This window comes from Crocuta crocuta, unplaced genomic scaffold (genome assembly GCF_008692635.1).
Source record: "Crocuta crocuta isolate KB4526 unplaced genomic scaffold, BGI_CrCroc_1.0 scaffold112, whole genome shotgun sequence".
NCBI lineage: Eukaryota > Metazoa > Chordata > Mammalia > Carnivora > Hyaenidae > Crocuta > Crocuta crocuta.
Genome location: NW_027528818.1, coordinates 7,968,074 through 7,985,028, shown reverse-complemented (window position 1 = coordinate 7,985,028; position 16,955 = coordinate 7,968,074). Strand labels below are relative to the sequence as shown.

The 16,955-nt window shown below is 34.4% G+C and overlaps 1 pseudogene; it reads left to right on the top strand.

Moving 5' to 3' along the window:
* Window positions 1–15,712, top strand: part of LOC144224829 (cytoskeleton-associated protein 2-like) — a 51,901-nt pseudogene extending 36,189 nt beyond the window's left edge.
* The last annotated feature ends 1,243 nt before the right edge of the window (window positions 15,713–16,955 follow it).

Here is a 16,955-nt window from a genome sequence, read left to right as displayed (position 1 = left end):
AGACCTAATGAGTCATTAGATTCAAGATCAGTACACAAAAGTCCATTGCATTTCTACATACTAACAATAAAAGTTAGAAAACAAAATAAAAAATGCCATATCTTTCCCAATTGCACCGAAGAAAATAAAATAATTACATGTAAATCTTACTGAACATGTACTGAGATTATATGCCAAAAACTATCAAATTGTGATGAAAGAAATGAAAGACTTAATATTTGAAGAGATTACCATATCCATGCTACTGTAATCAAGACTGTGTGGTATTGCTAAAAGAAAGACATATAGATCAATGGAATCAAATATAAAACTCAAAAATAGATCCAAATATGCTTACTTAGCCTTTGGTAAAGGAACAAAAACAATTAAATGAAGAGTCCCTTGTCAAAAAAATGGTCCTAGAGAGATTGGACATCTTTAGACAGAAAAAAAAAAAAAGAACCTTCCAAAATTTGCAACCAAACTTTATTTTCTCCAAAACACTTTTGTACTTATAATTAATATTTTGGTTTTGTATTTTGTTATTCCCAAAAGTAGCCTCCCCAAGTTTTTTGCANGGGGAAGTACATATATACAAATATAACACTATTAAATAATTATGTAAATGTACCCTTAAAATAGATAAATGAGATGACTGACATGTGAACATTGTGATCCAATTATAGCTCAAATGTAAACTTTGAGTGCATGCTTCTCTTCATAAAAAGAGACAATAAATGCAATCTGAATTATAGTTGCACAGTGTTACTTGTTTTATTAAGGTAAAAACTAAAAACAATACAAGGAGTGAGATAGGGGAAAATACTTTATTTCTTATACTGTGATTTCAAAGTTGCAGTTGTTTGCACAGAAGCAGTAATAAAAATAGATTTTTTTTTTTTTACAAAATGGAACTAGTCAACAAAAATGAAAGAGATTTTGGTGCTTCTATCTTTATTCCCTCTCTCTTTGTTCTGCAGTCTTGGTAGTCATTTCCCTAGGCTGATAAAGTGCTGCATTTTCCCTTCAGTTTCCTCATTTTCTTGGGATCTTGAATTACTTCACTTTCTCATAAGTTTGCCCAATAGAGCCTGCAGAAATACTCTTTAAGATATTATTTTTAGAATGTTGATTATATACAATTTAATAAATCGCAATTTTAGTTTACCATTTTTGATTCTTCTGACTTTGATATTTCCCTTAATGCCATTTTAATTTCATTATGCTTGCTATATTTTGGCTGTCTTTATTGCTTGTTTTATATCCTATGTTAATTACTTTGTTTCTCTTCTAAACCAATTTTCTCCTTCACTACTCAAGGGAATTTTCTCTCTTATACAGTACAATGAAAATCAACAACTTCTCCAAAATATAAACTCTGGCTTCAAGGAAGAATAATTCAATTTACTACAAAAATATATGTTTGGTAATCATTGTATATTTACAAAGCAACATACAAGGTACAGCATTCAGGTCCAAAAAACAGATAAGATACAGTTATTGACCTTCTTTCTGAAACTTATAGTCAAGTATAAATGCATAAGAGGTATATATTTAATTGTATTTCAAAGTAAAATGAATAGCAAAGTCTTAGAGGAATAATGTTCAGAAGGTGGAAGGCAGATAAGAAAGACAAAAATGTTTAGGTATCTACAAAGGCTTTTGTTTAAATCTATCTTTTAAATAGGTCTTAAACAAATGAAGAGTCTAACAGATAATGTAATTGAGTTTTCCCAAAGGCAGCCCCTGTCCCCAAACATTTTTATTTCTTGAGAAGGTTATTCTACCTCCTTAGACTTTAGTTGAAAATGAGTCATAAAGACCACCTAGCTTATAAAGCTGTTATGAAATTTAAATGTGATGCATGTAAAACACCTTGAAGATTTTATACATTGTGTATTCCAAATTGTTCTTTCTTTGTTCTTTCCATTTTTTTTTTCTTCAGAAAATCTGGTATGGTCATTATAAGATTAATGCCAGTATGAAAAAGGTAAATATCCTATAAATTTTAGCAAAATAAACCCAGCAATATATAGATAGTATATTGTGACCAAATATGTTTCATCCCAGGAAGGTAAGGGTGGATAGACTTATTAGAGAATCTACCTATATAATTTTCCTTACTTAAAGGAGAGAAAAAATGTATGATTAGGTAGTTGTGGAAAATGCCTTTACTGACAATCAATGCATATTTATCATAAAAACATAAAGATAGAAGGACATTTTCTTAGCTTCTCAAAGTTAATAAAGAACAACATAATATTTAATGGTAAAATCTTGGAAGTATATTCTTTAAAAGCAAAGAATGAGAACAAATATCTATTCCTTTCACATTTATTTAACATTATATTTGAGGCCTTAGCCAATTCTGGAAGACAAAGATAAGAAATAATAGAGACTGGAGAGAAAGAACAATGATAATATACTAACACATTAATAGAGTATATAAGATTTTAAGTAGGTTTCTTGGCTAAAAATTCATTTTGGCATTAATTACATCCCTATTCGCTGGATAAAAAAGAATAAGAAAATGTGATTTTTAAAGAATAATGACATCAACAAATGAATAGGCATATACTATATATGAAAATACATATACATAAAAAGATTCACTTTTGCAAAATGTCAATTTTCTTCAAATTAGAGAAGAAAGAAATTATAAAAAAATTTCAATTTTCTTGCTAGAAATTGACAAAGCTAATAGGAAAATATATATGAACTAGAAAGACCCAATGACAGACAAGACAATCTTAAGGAAGAGCAAAGGGTCAGACAATACCACAGAAGAAAGAGCCCAGACCTGAAACCACTTACCCCTGAACACTTTATATATGACTGTGGTAGATTATAAATCAATGAAGAAAGAAGAAGTTAACAAGTAATGTTAAAAATAGTTTTCCATTTAAAAAAGTGAATCTTTGTTTAACATCATATACAAAATTCCTGAGTATTAAAGAGATCTATGTAAGAAAACAAAAAATTAGTAGAAAATATGAATACTCTTCATGGCTGAAGGGTACAGGGTATTTATATATCTGAAAACAGAAAACGCTTTAAGATGTATGATAATTTGATTATATTAAAATTGCAAAAGCATTAATAAGAGTAAAAGTCAAGTTCTAGGCTGGAAGAATATGTTTGAAACACATACAACTGGCAGAGAATTAGCAACTAGACTTCAAGATACCCACCTATAAATAAAAATTAAGATGGAAAATGATATAATGTAAAAGTGGAAAAATATAATATATAAACTCACTTTGTCGAGGGGGCTGTCACTTGTAAATGTATGACAGGAACTTCAACTTCATCAGAAGTTAAGGATATGTAAAATTGAACTACAATTAAATATCTGTCATTACCCTAAGACCCTAAGCTAGACAGTAATTTCAATGTTTGCCAGTAACAGTTTTGGAAAGGATATAGAGAAATAGGACATCCAATATTTTGCTGCTGGTGGAAGTGTAAGTTTTTACAGCCATTTTGGCCAGCAATCTGGAAATCCCTATTAAGGTATGTGCATACTGTATAACCTCCATACCCTATGGCTCAACGTATAAAACATAACTCTTTCACAAATGTGTAAGAAAAAAATTGAAATAATATTTGTATCAGATCTTTTTTTGCGAGAACAAAACAGCATTAACAATAATAAAAATCCCAAAACAACATAAATAACCAAACCAGTGCATTTGGTATAGTCATCCAGTGGAAAGCTACCTCACTAAAAAATAGTGAAAATGGTGAACTTTATTTGCATTTATTAAATTGGATAAATCTAAAATATATGAAGTTGAAATAAAGGAATTTTTAGGGGGCATATAGTACAGGGTACTATTTACACGGAAAATTATGCACAACATTTAGAGACAGGTACACAGTAGCAAATTTGTAACATATGTGGGAATAATAAAAATTCAATTAAGAATTATAGTTAGCTGTGGCAGGAAGAGGCAATAAGGAGGTAAAAGCGAGCTAATACTTTAACTGTGTTTGTAGAGGTTTATATCTTAGTCTGGGTGGTGGCTACCCATTGCTTATATTGTTATGAGATAATATATATCATAATATCTATAATATATAATAAATGATAACACATATCTTATATAATATTATTCATAATTCCACTTTTGCATGCTTGAAATATTTCAAAATAAATAATATATAACACTTAAAGAAGGTAGCAGGCAATGAAGGAGAGTATTGCCAAAGAGTAAACCATAGATTAAGGTAATGTGAAGGTAATTTGAAATGGGGTAGCTGACAACTGATTTGAAATGCATACTAAGGTGATAACTGGGCAATCCTATAGCACTTAAGTGGTGTGTTTGAGCCATAGTTCAAATCATTTTCATTCTGCTTCCTATGCTGTATCCTTTATAAAATACCTATATTTACGTGCCCTTTCAGTACCTTGCCCATTCCATTTTGCTTTTTCTAACCAAGCAAAGCCCAAGGAATTTTGAAGATTCCAGAGATAATTTGGTCTGACATTGCTCCCCAAGGGGTCACAAAGTAGTTATAATAAAATTGCTTTGCCTCTCAAATGATCATTTCAATCTTCTTTACACATCCAGCATTTGTGCACATGAGAATATCTACCATGTGCCATGTCACTTTATCTCCAGGTAAAGTTTCTGCCTTGTAACCACTGCTAACCATTTCAGATTGGAGAAGAAAAGCACTTGGTTCTTCAGCTCTGAACTACCCCAAGGTTGACTCTGCCAACTTTGCCTCTCTTAATTATGTAAAGGAATCTCTTAACAGTGTTGTGATTTCTCTTACCTTAGAGAATGACTAGCTCTAGTTTGACTTTTCTGTTGTATAGGATTTTGCTAAACAAAATGCAAAACAGCCCATATGCACCAATACTCTGAAACTTTTCTTACATTCATCTTATTACTACAGTCTATGACTCAGTCTACTATTCCAAACAAGAAAGGCGCCTCCTCCAGGGACGGTGTCCATAGGCATTCAAAATGGTCCCGTGTCTGTCCTACACTACAACCTCTTACAAAACTAGGGTGTCCTGAAACCCTGGAAATAGAATCATTTACCTTTATACCAAGAAGGTTAGGAAGGCACCAAAATCTGCATGTGCGCGTGCCCAGGCCAACTTCAAGGAATTTATGTTGTGAAGCCTACAGTTCTTATGAGATTATCTAAAACGAACCACACATCAGGAGGGACTATAGTGGTTACATGTGTGCTAAATGTGTTGGTAACAGGGTCAAGCATGCTTTCCTTATCGATGAACAGAAAATCATGGTAAAAGTGTTGGAGGCATAAGCACAGAGTCAGAAAGCTAACTTAAAGGAATGAACTTTTTCTGAGTAATAAAAAAAAAAAATGACAAAAAACAAAACAAAACAAAACAAAAAACCCGAAGGTGAAAGTTTGACCAGGTTTCCAGGTTGAAATTTCCACTTCGCATCTGTTAGTCCTCATTAGTTACCTCCTAGACTTTCTATTAATTAATTCTGCCTTTATGCAACATTATAGTTTTAGGTACCAAATTTTGTGTCACTTAGGGAATGAAAAAGACAAATAATATCAGTTTCATTTTTTTTCTGTCATAGAGCACTACCTGAAAAATTGGCAGTTCAGAGCTCGTTCTGGGGAGAGGCAGGTCACAGTTGGCACGGCACCCCCATAGTCCTTCAGGAACCCAGGCATCTTCTGTCTTTTCCCTCTGCCGTGATTAGCATGAGGTTCTAACTTCAGAGTCACAAAAAGTCATCTATAATTCTGTCTGTAATACCCACATTCCAGGCAATAGAAAGGAGGTCAGTAAACAAGCTGTTTATCCTCCATTTAAGGAGTTTCCCAGGAGTTTCAGTAGGAGCCTTTTCTTACCTCTATATGACTACTTCAGCTGAAAGGGAAGAAGAGACCTGTAATAATTTAGCTGGGCTGCTTAGAATAAAGTAGAATTTTGCTCTTCTGATATTTATTAAAGATTTAACTCCTTATCAGGGTTGTTTCCCTTTTATTAATTACCTCCACAGATATTTACTGTGTTTGATGAACAGCTTAAGTGTCATCCCGGTGGTGGAAGAGGAACAGTTGCTAACCCTTTTGCTAACCTTCAGTCTTTTACTCACCTCTCTCTACATCGCCCATACACCTGCTCACAGAGCATCCTGTAGATGTTTGCTATAGAAGTATTGTATGCTCTGGTTGCTGTCAAAGTTCTGGAGTTTGCCTTCAGGGGACTTAGCACAACCTTGATTCTTTCTGAAGCTTGACTGTTTCCTCATTCAGTCTCTGGTAAATCAGTTCAACCAGCCACCCTCTGCAGGAGCACATGGCAGGTCCTCAGGCTCACGCTGGGAGTATGAAGGAATAGGTGTATCCTTTCAAAGTGATGTGAAAGCTGAGAAATGCAAACACTGACCTCTTCTTATCTGAAAATGTGTTGCTGTATTTTTGAATGTCCTGCAGTTAAGCTGTTGTTTTTGACTTAGGAACAGTCTCCTGTCAAAGGCCAAAATGCATAGCCAGTATACAACATCCATTGGTTATGAATTCCTTCTTGCATCTTATAGGAGCTTTTTGCACTGAATACTCACTTTCCTTTATTTCAGCCTTAAGGACAACAGCAAAATAATTTGTTATATTTGTCTCTTCCCTCTCTCCTCTACTTTTCCTATCTAACTTCTGGAAATAAAGGTGTTACCTACTTTTCCTTCCTGTTAATTAGAAACTTGTCAACAACATATTTGAATTATTTTTCACTGTACTTGCGATTGCCTTCTCTTCTCCTATGTAATGTCACATAGCTTAAACTTAGCAAAAGAAAGATAGCAAATATTTTTTACTTTATGAAGAAAAATGCATCCGTTCAATTAATATTTTGTAATATCTCATATTAGTGGCCCTCCTTCGTTGCAGACTCTCCTGTATACATAGACATTCGTTCACCCCCAAAGTCACCATTCTGTCAAATATGGTAAGAAGAAATGATATAAGTCCAGTATGCCCAGATCTTCATTATATCTTATAAATTTTGCTGACTCAGGAGTCCACACAATGCCAGTGTATTTTTGTCAGCCTGAGTTTGTTGCTTGCAGAAGGTAGGAGTAAACTTTGTTTTCAATGTCTACTGCTTCTTCAAGGGACTATAAATTAGTGAACTTTTGGACAATGGATGGGAGGAAGCAATAGAAATGTGATTACTTTGTGAGCGGCAAGTGGTTCTTTCATATAGCATCTGAAAAGAAATAGCTCTTGCTATCCCAAACAATATGAACCTTTCAGTCTATTTCCTGTCCACTAATGACAATTTCTTATTCTAAGAGAAAATATAATCTCCTGGCTTTCAATTCAGTCGTTCCTTATATTGACCAACAACGAATGACAATTTTTCTAAATTGCTTCTCTAGCGATTTCTTGTTTTGGACTCAGTCATCAAAGGATTATGTCAGGGGTGGAAGGTGTATTAAACTAATGCACATCACTCTTTTATTAGCTTTTCAGCTTAATATCTTATCTTAACATAATAGTTAATACTTAGAAATCATTTGTAATGGGAAGATACTGTTCTTTGCATCTTATCTGTATTTATCCCATGTAATACATACAACAACCTTGGTAATATCCTTATCTTATAGAGTGTAAGACTGAGGAACAGAGAGGTTAAGCAACTTGTTTAAGGTCTCACAGTTAGAAAGTGGTAACTAACCCTCTAATCAAGATTCAATCCAGGCAGCTTGGCCCAGAATCTGTGCTTTAAACAAAATATTACACTGGCATTCTCAGGTTGATATCTGAATCTGATAAATTATATTGCCTACTCAAATAAAGTTTCTGAACCTGAATATTAATGTATAAGACCGGGAAGGATGCATTTGCAAATAAGTTCTGCTCTAGAATGGGAAGACTAATTTTGGAAGGTTTACTTCAAACAACAAACCTCTGTATTTCCATGCACTACTGGATTTTTCTTTAAAAATACATATAGGGATAGATTCAGAACACTTAGAAATGTATTTATCAGTCTTGAAAACATCACAGTGATGTTTGGCCTGTGAGCAGATTCTAGGAAGTGCTCTGACCTCTTCTTATCTAAAATCAATATTCCACCAGATGACATCACCACACTCTACTCTAGCCCTTGCCAGGGGTGACAGTATTGGGTAAAGATGTAGAACTTGGAAATCTCATGTATTGCTGGAGGAAATGTAAATTGGTACAACCAATCAGTCAAAGTAGCTGTATGTAAAAATCTAGAATTCATTTTATTATCTCAGGTGTAAAAACAACAAAATCTGTTGGTTTTCTTGGCCAAAATACAAAAATTTATGATGTTTTTATTTTAGAATATCCTTATGTCTAGAGTATCCAAATGTTTACAATGTAACAGAAAGGAAAAATAAATGTGGTTTGATCATTCAAGGGAATTCTATATAGCAAAGAAAGTTATGACAGTATGGATGAATCTTACAAAAATATAGAATGAGATAAAATAGATATTTTATGTTTATATATATATTCTATTATATATATTTATTTATATATATTCTATTATTCCACTTAATGAAAGAAATGAGTATCATTTGTGGTGTTAGAAATCAAGATTGTGTGACTCTTAAGGGGAAAGGAGTTTGATAATGACTAGAATGGACATGAGTAATGTTTCTTGGGGTACTAATAATGTTCTATTTCATAATCTTGCTTATATGCTGGGTTCACACACACACACACACACACACACACACACACTTACTGATTTAGGAGGTATTTTGTCTCTCAAACTAGTATTTTGATAAGCAGGAGTTTTCAATTTACCAAATTTGCCAAACTTTTATTTATGGTAAGCATCTTTGTCCTCTGTTTAGAGAAGTTTTGCTTATTCCATGGACAGGAATATATTTTCGTATACTTTCCTTCTAAAAGCTTTAAAAATACCTTCCACATTACAATCTGTAATACTTCTGAGCACATGCACGCATATGTGCATAGATATGATAGAGGTAAAAATACATTTTTAATGTGTCACTTATGTCATAAGTCAGGGGTGGATCTGCTTCTGTACATATTTTGTTTTACTTTGTGTCAATATCACACTCTTTTTGAAACAAGGCTAAATAGGTGTGACTATTTGGTGTTATAATTCCTTCAGCTATACTCCTCTCCAAGTTTAATTTGTCTTTTCTTGGCTCTTTAAACAATTTTAAAATCTTCATTTTTAATATTCATTTTTAGAGCTTGAATAAATATTGATTGCTATTGAATTGACTCTACATTTTGGAAAATCAAAATGTATAAAATATTGGAACTTCCAGTTTATGTATTTAGTTCTTCTCTAATTTGTCTTAGTAATGTTTTATACTTAACAGTGTTGAGATCTTATACACTTTTTGATTTCTTCCTAAGAATTTGTCATATGTAATGATATTTTGAATGAACATTTTGAATAATATTTAAACTCTGATTTTCATGATGTTTGTTCATGATGTACAGAAATTCTATTGATTTTGTATACTAAATTTGTATCCAATATGTATGTCTTTTACATATATTTCTTACATGAATACAGTGATGAGGATCTCTCTTACAAAATTGCTAAATGTGGGCATTTTTGTTTCATTTTCAAACTCAAAGAAAATATTTACTATTTCATCATTGCATGTGATGTTTGTCATTTATTGGTATAAAGTATTTAACAGATTAAAAATTATCTTCTATGTTTTGCTCACTTAATAAATTTTTAAAATCGGGCATAGAGTTGAATTTTGTCAGAAGTCTGATTTGCAACTATGATGAAAATCATATGGATTTTCTGCTTTTCTCAATTAATATGGTAAGCATATTGGCTGAGTTTTGAGCGATGAGCTAGACTCGCATTTCTGAAACAACCCTATTTTATTATTTATTTTCTTTATATGTATATCTTGATATTACTTACTTATACCCTCAAATGGTTCATTTGGTTGTTTGGTGTGTACACACTTGCACAGGCACTATATCTGTTTGACATCCATCAAATCTGTAGTGATGTGCCTCTTTCATTTCTCTTTTTCTTAGTTAACCTGGCTTTCCAATGAATCAAATTTAGGTTTTATTAATATTTTCTAATTGATTTCTTACATTTAATTACAGTGATTTCTGCTTTGATTCTAATTATTTCTTTTCTTCTGCCTACTTTGATTTTAATTTACTCTTGTTTTCCAGCTTCCTAGTTTGGAAGCTGACAGTATTGACATCTTTCTTCTTTTCTAATATGTGGATTCAGTCCTAGAAATTTCCCTGTAAGCACTGCTGTTGGTACATTCCACAAATTTTATTTAGTTGATTTCATTTTCATTTAGATAAAAATATTTTAAACATTTTCTCAAATTTATTTTTTAACTTTTTTCCCCCAGATATATGTTGTTTTGATTTCCAAGTACTTGGGGATTTTCCAGCTATTTCTCTAATTGAGTTCTAGTTTAATTCCATTGTAACCTATGAATAATACGCATCATTTCTATTCTTTTGAGTTTGTTAAGATGTATTTTACATCTTATGACTTTGTCTTATGATATTTGGTTAGAAGGTAGGCTGGTATGTAATTTTCTTCTTTTATATCCCTTTTTAGGATTTAATATTCAGGTTATTTCGGATTATAAAATTTGCTAAGAAAGTTATTTTTTCTATTCTGTGGAATATTAGTGTTATTTTTTTGTCTCTGTAAATGATTTGCAAAAATTAGCTGATGAACTATCTGGGCCTGTTTTCTTTGAGACAGTGATTTATAGTAAGATATTCAATATCATTAATATTCAGATTTTTCTATATTTTCTACTGCCAACTTCTTTTAGTTGTGGGATTTCTTAAGTTTATTTATTTATTTTGAGAGAGAGGGATGCCACACTTGTGAGTGGGGCAGGGGTAGAGAGAAAGGAGACAGAGAATCCTAAACAAGCTCTGTGTTGTCAGTGTTGAGCCCAACACAGGGCTTGATCGCACTAACTGTGAGATCATGATCTGAGCCAAAATCAAGAGTAGGACACTTAACTGACTGAGCCATCCTGGTGCCTCAAGTTGCAGAATTTTTTAAGGCATTCTTTTATTTTAATGAAATTTATTTATATTAAGTCTTTATTTTCTTTTGGTATCTATAAAATATATATTGGTGTTTCCATTTTTATTTCTGATGAGTAATTATTCTTTCTCCTTCTCTCACTCACTGTCTATCTAGCCTTTTTATTTTTTATTTTTTATTATTTTTTTAAATGTTTTATTTATTTCTAGGAGAGAGACAGAGAGAGAGACAGCGTGAGCAGGGGAGGGTCAGAGAGAGAGGGAGTCACAGACTGAAACAGGCTCCAGGCTCTGAGCTGGCAGTCAGCACAGAGCCTGACGCAGGGCCCGAACCCACGAACCGCGAGATCATGACCTAAGCGAAAGTCGGACGCTTAACCGACTAAGCCACCCAGGCGCCCCCTATCTAGCCTTTTTAAAGCTTCATTGTGTTTTGTTAATCTTTTAAAGGATCACCTTTAAATTTGTAGGCATGCTTTATTGTACATTTGTTTTCTCTTCATTTGTATATGCCCTTTTTTGTGTTCCTTCCTTGTAGTTATGCTTACTTATTTTTCTTTTAGAGAATATTTCATGTGTCCCTTATACCTTAATCACTTTTCCTTGCTTCTATTTCTGCGCTTTAATTTTGATATTTTTACTGACCTGTTGTTCATTTCACTTTTTGTTGTTACTGCTGAATCTAACATGTCAATAATCTATTGATTAATTTCAATACTTTTTTTTGTTTTCTATAAACTATGTGTTCTTATTTTTTTTTTACAAATAGTTTATTGTCAAATTAGTTTCCACATAACACTCAGTGCTCATCCCCACAAGTGTCCTCCTCCATGCCCATCCTCCCCCCCCAACATCCATCAGTCCTCAGTTTTTGTCAGCATTCAAGAGTCTCTCATGGTTTGCCTCTCTCCCTTTCCCCCACCATTTCTCCCCTTCTTCTCCCCCTTGTTCCTCCGTCAAGTTCCTCCTAATCCTCCTATACGTGCAAACATATGATATTTGTCCTTCTCTGCCTGACTTATTTCGCTCAGCATAACACCCTCAAGGTCCATCCATGTTGCTACACATGGCCAGATTTCATCGTTTCTCATTGCCATGTAGTATTCCATGGTATAGATAAACCGCATCTTCTTGATCCATTCATCTGTTGATGGACACTTAGGCTCTTTCCATGTTTTAGCTATTGTGGAGAGTGCTGCTATGAACATTGGGGTACATGTGCTCCTATGCATCAGCATTTCTGTATCCCTTGGGTAAATTCCTAGCAGTGCTATTGCTGGGTCCTAGGGGAGTTCTATTGTTAGTTTCCTGAGGAACCTCCACACTGTTTTCCAGAGGGGCTGTACCAGTTTACATTCCCACCAACAGTGTAGGAGGGTGCCCGTTTCTCCACATCCTCGCCAGCATCTAGAGTTCTCTGATTTGCTCATTTTAGCCACTCTGACTGGCGTGAGGTGGTATCTCAGTGTGGTTTTGATTTGTATTTCCCTGATGAGGAGGGATGCTGAGCATCGTTTCATGTGTCTGTTGGCCATCTGGATGTCCTCTTTGGAGAAGTGTCTGTTCATATCTTCTGCCCATTTCTTCACTGGGTTGTTTGTTTTTCGGGCGTGTAGTTTGGTGAGTTCCTTATAGATTCTGGATATTAACTCTTTATCTGATATGTCATTTGCAACTATTAATTTCAATACTTTTATTTTCATTTCTATAATGTTAATTTGATCTTTTATATACATTCCAATCTCTTACTATATTTTTATTTTTGTCTATTTTGTCCATTTGTTCCTCTGTTATTTTAATCTTATAAATCATATTATTTTAAAGTCCTTGCTCGAAAATTTTTAACTCCTAGATCACCTCAGGATCTACATCTTCGACATAGTTTTATCTTGAACATTATCTTAAATATTAGCCATATTTTGTTGCCTTATAATATGCCTAATGCTTTTTACTACACATTAGAGGGCAGAGTTGAGAGGAAGTAACATGTTAAAGTTATCAAGGCATGACTACATCACATGTGAGGGAGAAAGTTTCTGCACAAGAAAAATCAGAAAACACATATGGAAGACTGGAAATCATACACAGATCTAGAAGTTTGTTTTGGGGGGTGCTGGGCACCAGAAACAGGATTTTAGACATGTTAAGCTCAGGTGTCCCCTTTAAATTTATTGTCTAACAAAGTTAACAAAATTGGTTCTTAACTAAGGATCAAATGTTTTTCAGGAAGATCCTTCTGATGGTACTGTGAAGGATACACTACATAATTAAATAAAAAAAATAGTGGAAGAAAACCTGTCATAAAAAAATTCATGGTGCCACTACTGTAGAGTGGTCCGAAGCCCTAAATAGTGGCAGAAAAAGCTCCAAGACTACCTAGCAGCCAAGTGAAAACTGAACTTCCGAAAAGTAAGCCTTACCTAAAAGCCAAGAATAACTGTCAGATTCCTCCGCCTTCTAAATCTACTATTATGCCTCAAAAGGATGTTATCAATCACGTTGCTTTGCCTTTCAAAGCTACAAGACCCATCAGCAATAAACTCCAGCCCAAACCATAGGATCCCAGAAGCCACAGCTGCAGCCACCAAAACTTCTAGGCAAACTATGGTGTCACTTAATATATAAGAACTGAAAACTGCAAAGAAGCAGATAACAGATAAACGAAATGCTAAATGCACAGACCCTGTAGACAATAATCATGCTGAAAATGAATCATTGGATTGCTTTCTAAAAGTGATGAACAAGGAGAATTTGCCCCAAACCTTACCAGACTCTGAAAGGAAGCCAAATTCTGAATTGTAGACAATAGGTAAGTCAAAGATTAATTCTTATAATCAAACCAAGAGCAGTTTGACTCCTAAAGAGGCCTTGGGCAAAAGTTCAGGGAATAGTGCTGTTCTGAAAAACAGAGTTAATGAACAATTTGTTGGAGAAACACAAATTAGGATTCTACCAGTAAAGTCATAGCATCTCTCTCGAGGAATGAATCTTTCAAGACCAGGAGAAAAACTGCCAAGGACAGGTCCCTCTCACTATGTTCAGAACTTTAGTAGGACTCATATTAAGGCTTAGTAGGACTTAGTTTGCTTAGTATGCTTAGTAGGACTCAAGCATCTAGGAAACCAGTCGTCAAGGACATTAAAGATATAAGGGTTAATAGGGATAAATATGAAAGACCAAATAAAAGTAAGTTACAGTCGGGGCGCCTGGGTGGCTTAGTCGGTTAAGCGTCCGACTTTCGCTTAGGTCATGATCTCGCGGTTCGTGGGTTCAAGCCCCGCGTCGGGCTCTGTGCTGACTGCCAGCTCAGAGCCTGGAGCCTGTTTAAGTCTGTGACTCCCTCTCTCTCTGACCCTCCCCTGCTCGCGCTGTCCCTCTCTCTCTCCTAGAAATAAATAAAACATTAAAAAAAAAAAAGTAAGTTACAGTCACACACCATTACTGAACAGAAAGTAAAACAAACCAAGCCTTGTACATACCCCAGTGTACTTCCAGGATGCTATAACAACAGACATCTAAACATTAAGCAAGATCAGAAATCCGCCCCGCCTTCTTTTAGACCTCAGACATCATGTGCGCTACAAAAGTCAAAACCCATAAGCCAAAGGCCCAACTTCACACTTTGTAGTTTGAATTCAGTCATTCCAAGCACCCCTAACATAACAGCAAATGGAACCAATGGGAATAAATGCAGCAGCAGCTATAAAGAAAAAGCACAGACTTTGGACTCCAAGTTGAAAAAGGCTCTTCCCCAGAACCATTTTCTCGATATGATAGCTCCCCAAACTCAGGCTGGCGGCAAAACTGTAAATGAAAGAAGAGTCCCAAATGGGACCGAAACTAATCCAAATATTAAGATCACAGCAGAGGATCAAAGGAAACATCTGGAAGAATGTCAGAAATTCAAGGGGAATATCTATAAATAGCCTTCTATGGAACTTAAAACAAAAATACAAATAACACAGGAAATGAATATTTCATTTTGGAAAAGTATGGAAAGAGAAGTGAAGAGAAGAAAGCACAACCTGAACTATCCTATAAAATTAACACTCTAACAGAATGTATGCAGTTCACTGAAGGGAGTATACTTTCTAATAACATACTTAACATATTGTCCAGTATTCCTGAGGCCAAAAAATTTACTAAATTATGGATCTTCAAACCCAAATTGTTGGCAAATAACAATGCCTTTGATTTTATTGGGCCATACAAAGAGGGCATTACATAGAGCAACAACTATACAAGAGTCACAAGAATTTGTTCTTAATATTTTGCAAAGCCCAAACAGAATCACTGAAGAAGTTACCTCTGACTCTTTCGTTACTGAAATGAATATAAAATCAATAGAGTAGCCGGCCAATAAGACAAGAAAAGTCTTGTCTTTCTCTAAAAGAGAGAGAACAGTTTACAGCAACTTCCCAAATAACCAAGGCAGAACAGGATAATCATCCTGGTATCAAATAACAGATTGCCTTGATCCCTAGAATAAGTGCAATGCCAGAAGTACAAGACATGAAGCTCATCACTCCCTCACTCCTGGCAAGGACGGAGTAAGCTGTGTCCTGCTGTATGGAAATGCTGCAGGAACACGATTTAGTAGTGGCTTCTCTTAATGGCCTATTAGAAGTGGAAGAAAAGAGTGTTTTATTTCCATAAGAATGAGGCTTTGCCTATAACATTAGGATTTAAAATTCTTGTGTTATAAATTCCTTTTTTTTTTTTGAGTGAGAGAGAGAGAAAGGGAGAGAGAGAGAGAGCATGAGTGGGTGAGGGGCAAAGGAAGAGAAAGACAAAGAGCATCTTAAGCAGTCTCCACACACAGCATGAAGCCCAACTCAGGGCTTGATTTTACAACCATGCGATTATGACCTGAACTGAAATTAAGAGTCAGGAGCTTACCCAGACTGAACCACTGACGTGCCCTTTTATTTTGTTTTATTTTGTAAATACAATGTATAGAAAAACTCAGCCAACATATTTCAAATTTAAAAATTTTAGCTTTCTTAATATTTAAGTATCATCTAAAACAAAAAATATTAACTTTTGTTCTTTCCTTACAAAGAAATGTAGCAAACATTATTCTATGCTTTTAAGCACAATTCCGTGGCAGCCCAGAGCAGGAAACAATTAACTCCCTAACGCAGGGCATGCATGACACATAAAAGGTGGTCCTCCAATAACAAATCAGAATTTGCAGGGGTAATGAAGAGGAAAATGTCCATACAGCTTAAAAACAAAAACTAGATGAACAACTCTTTTAAAATAAAAAAATTACCTATAGTAGGAAAAGACATAAATTAAAATATACTTCAAATAAATTAAAACATACTTCACAAACTAAAAAATTTACCACAAATTTTGCTTGCATTTAAGTGCTTATGGATGTGGCACATTCCATCAGTGAGCGCATTTTCTTCTTCTTCTTATTATTAATTAATTATTATTTATTATTTATCTTGACAGAGAGAGAGGAACAGCAGGGGAGGGGCAGAGAGAGAAGGGGAGAGAGAATCCTAAGCAGTTTCTGCATTGTCAGTGCAGAGCCTGATGAAGAGCTCGATCTCAGTACCTGGGGGAGATCATGACATGTGCCAAAATCAAGAGTCAGATGCTTAACTGACTGAGGCATCCAGGTGCCCCGGTGAGCACATTTTCTAGTAATAACATAAACTTTTCTGATTCTTATTTGAAAATTTAGAATTTTGAATTTGGAAACCTATATTATTTCTTTCAGTTTGATGAGCCTATGAAATACCCAAAATAAAACTGTATGTAGATCTTCCTCAACTTATATTATATCCCAATAAACTCATACATAGTGAAAATACTCAAGGACAAAAATTCATTTCTTACACCTAACCTATTGAACATCATAACTGAGCCTAATCTACCTTAAGTGGACTTAGAACACTTAACTTTCACCTACAGTTAGGCAAAATAATCTAACG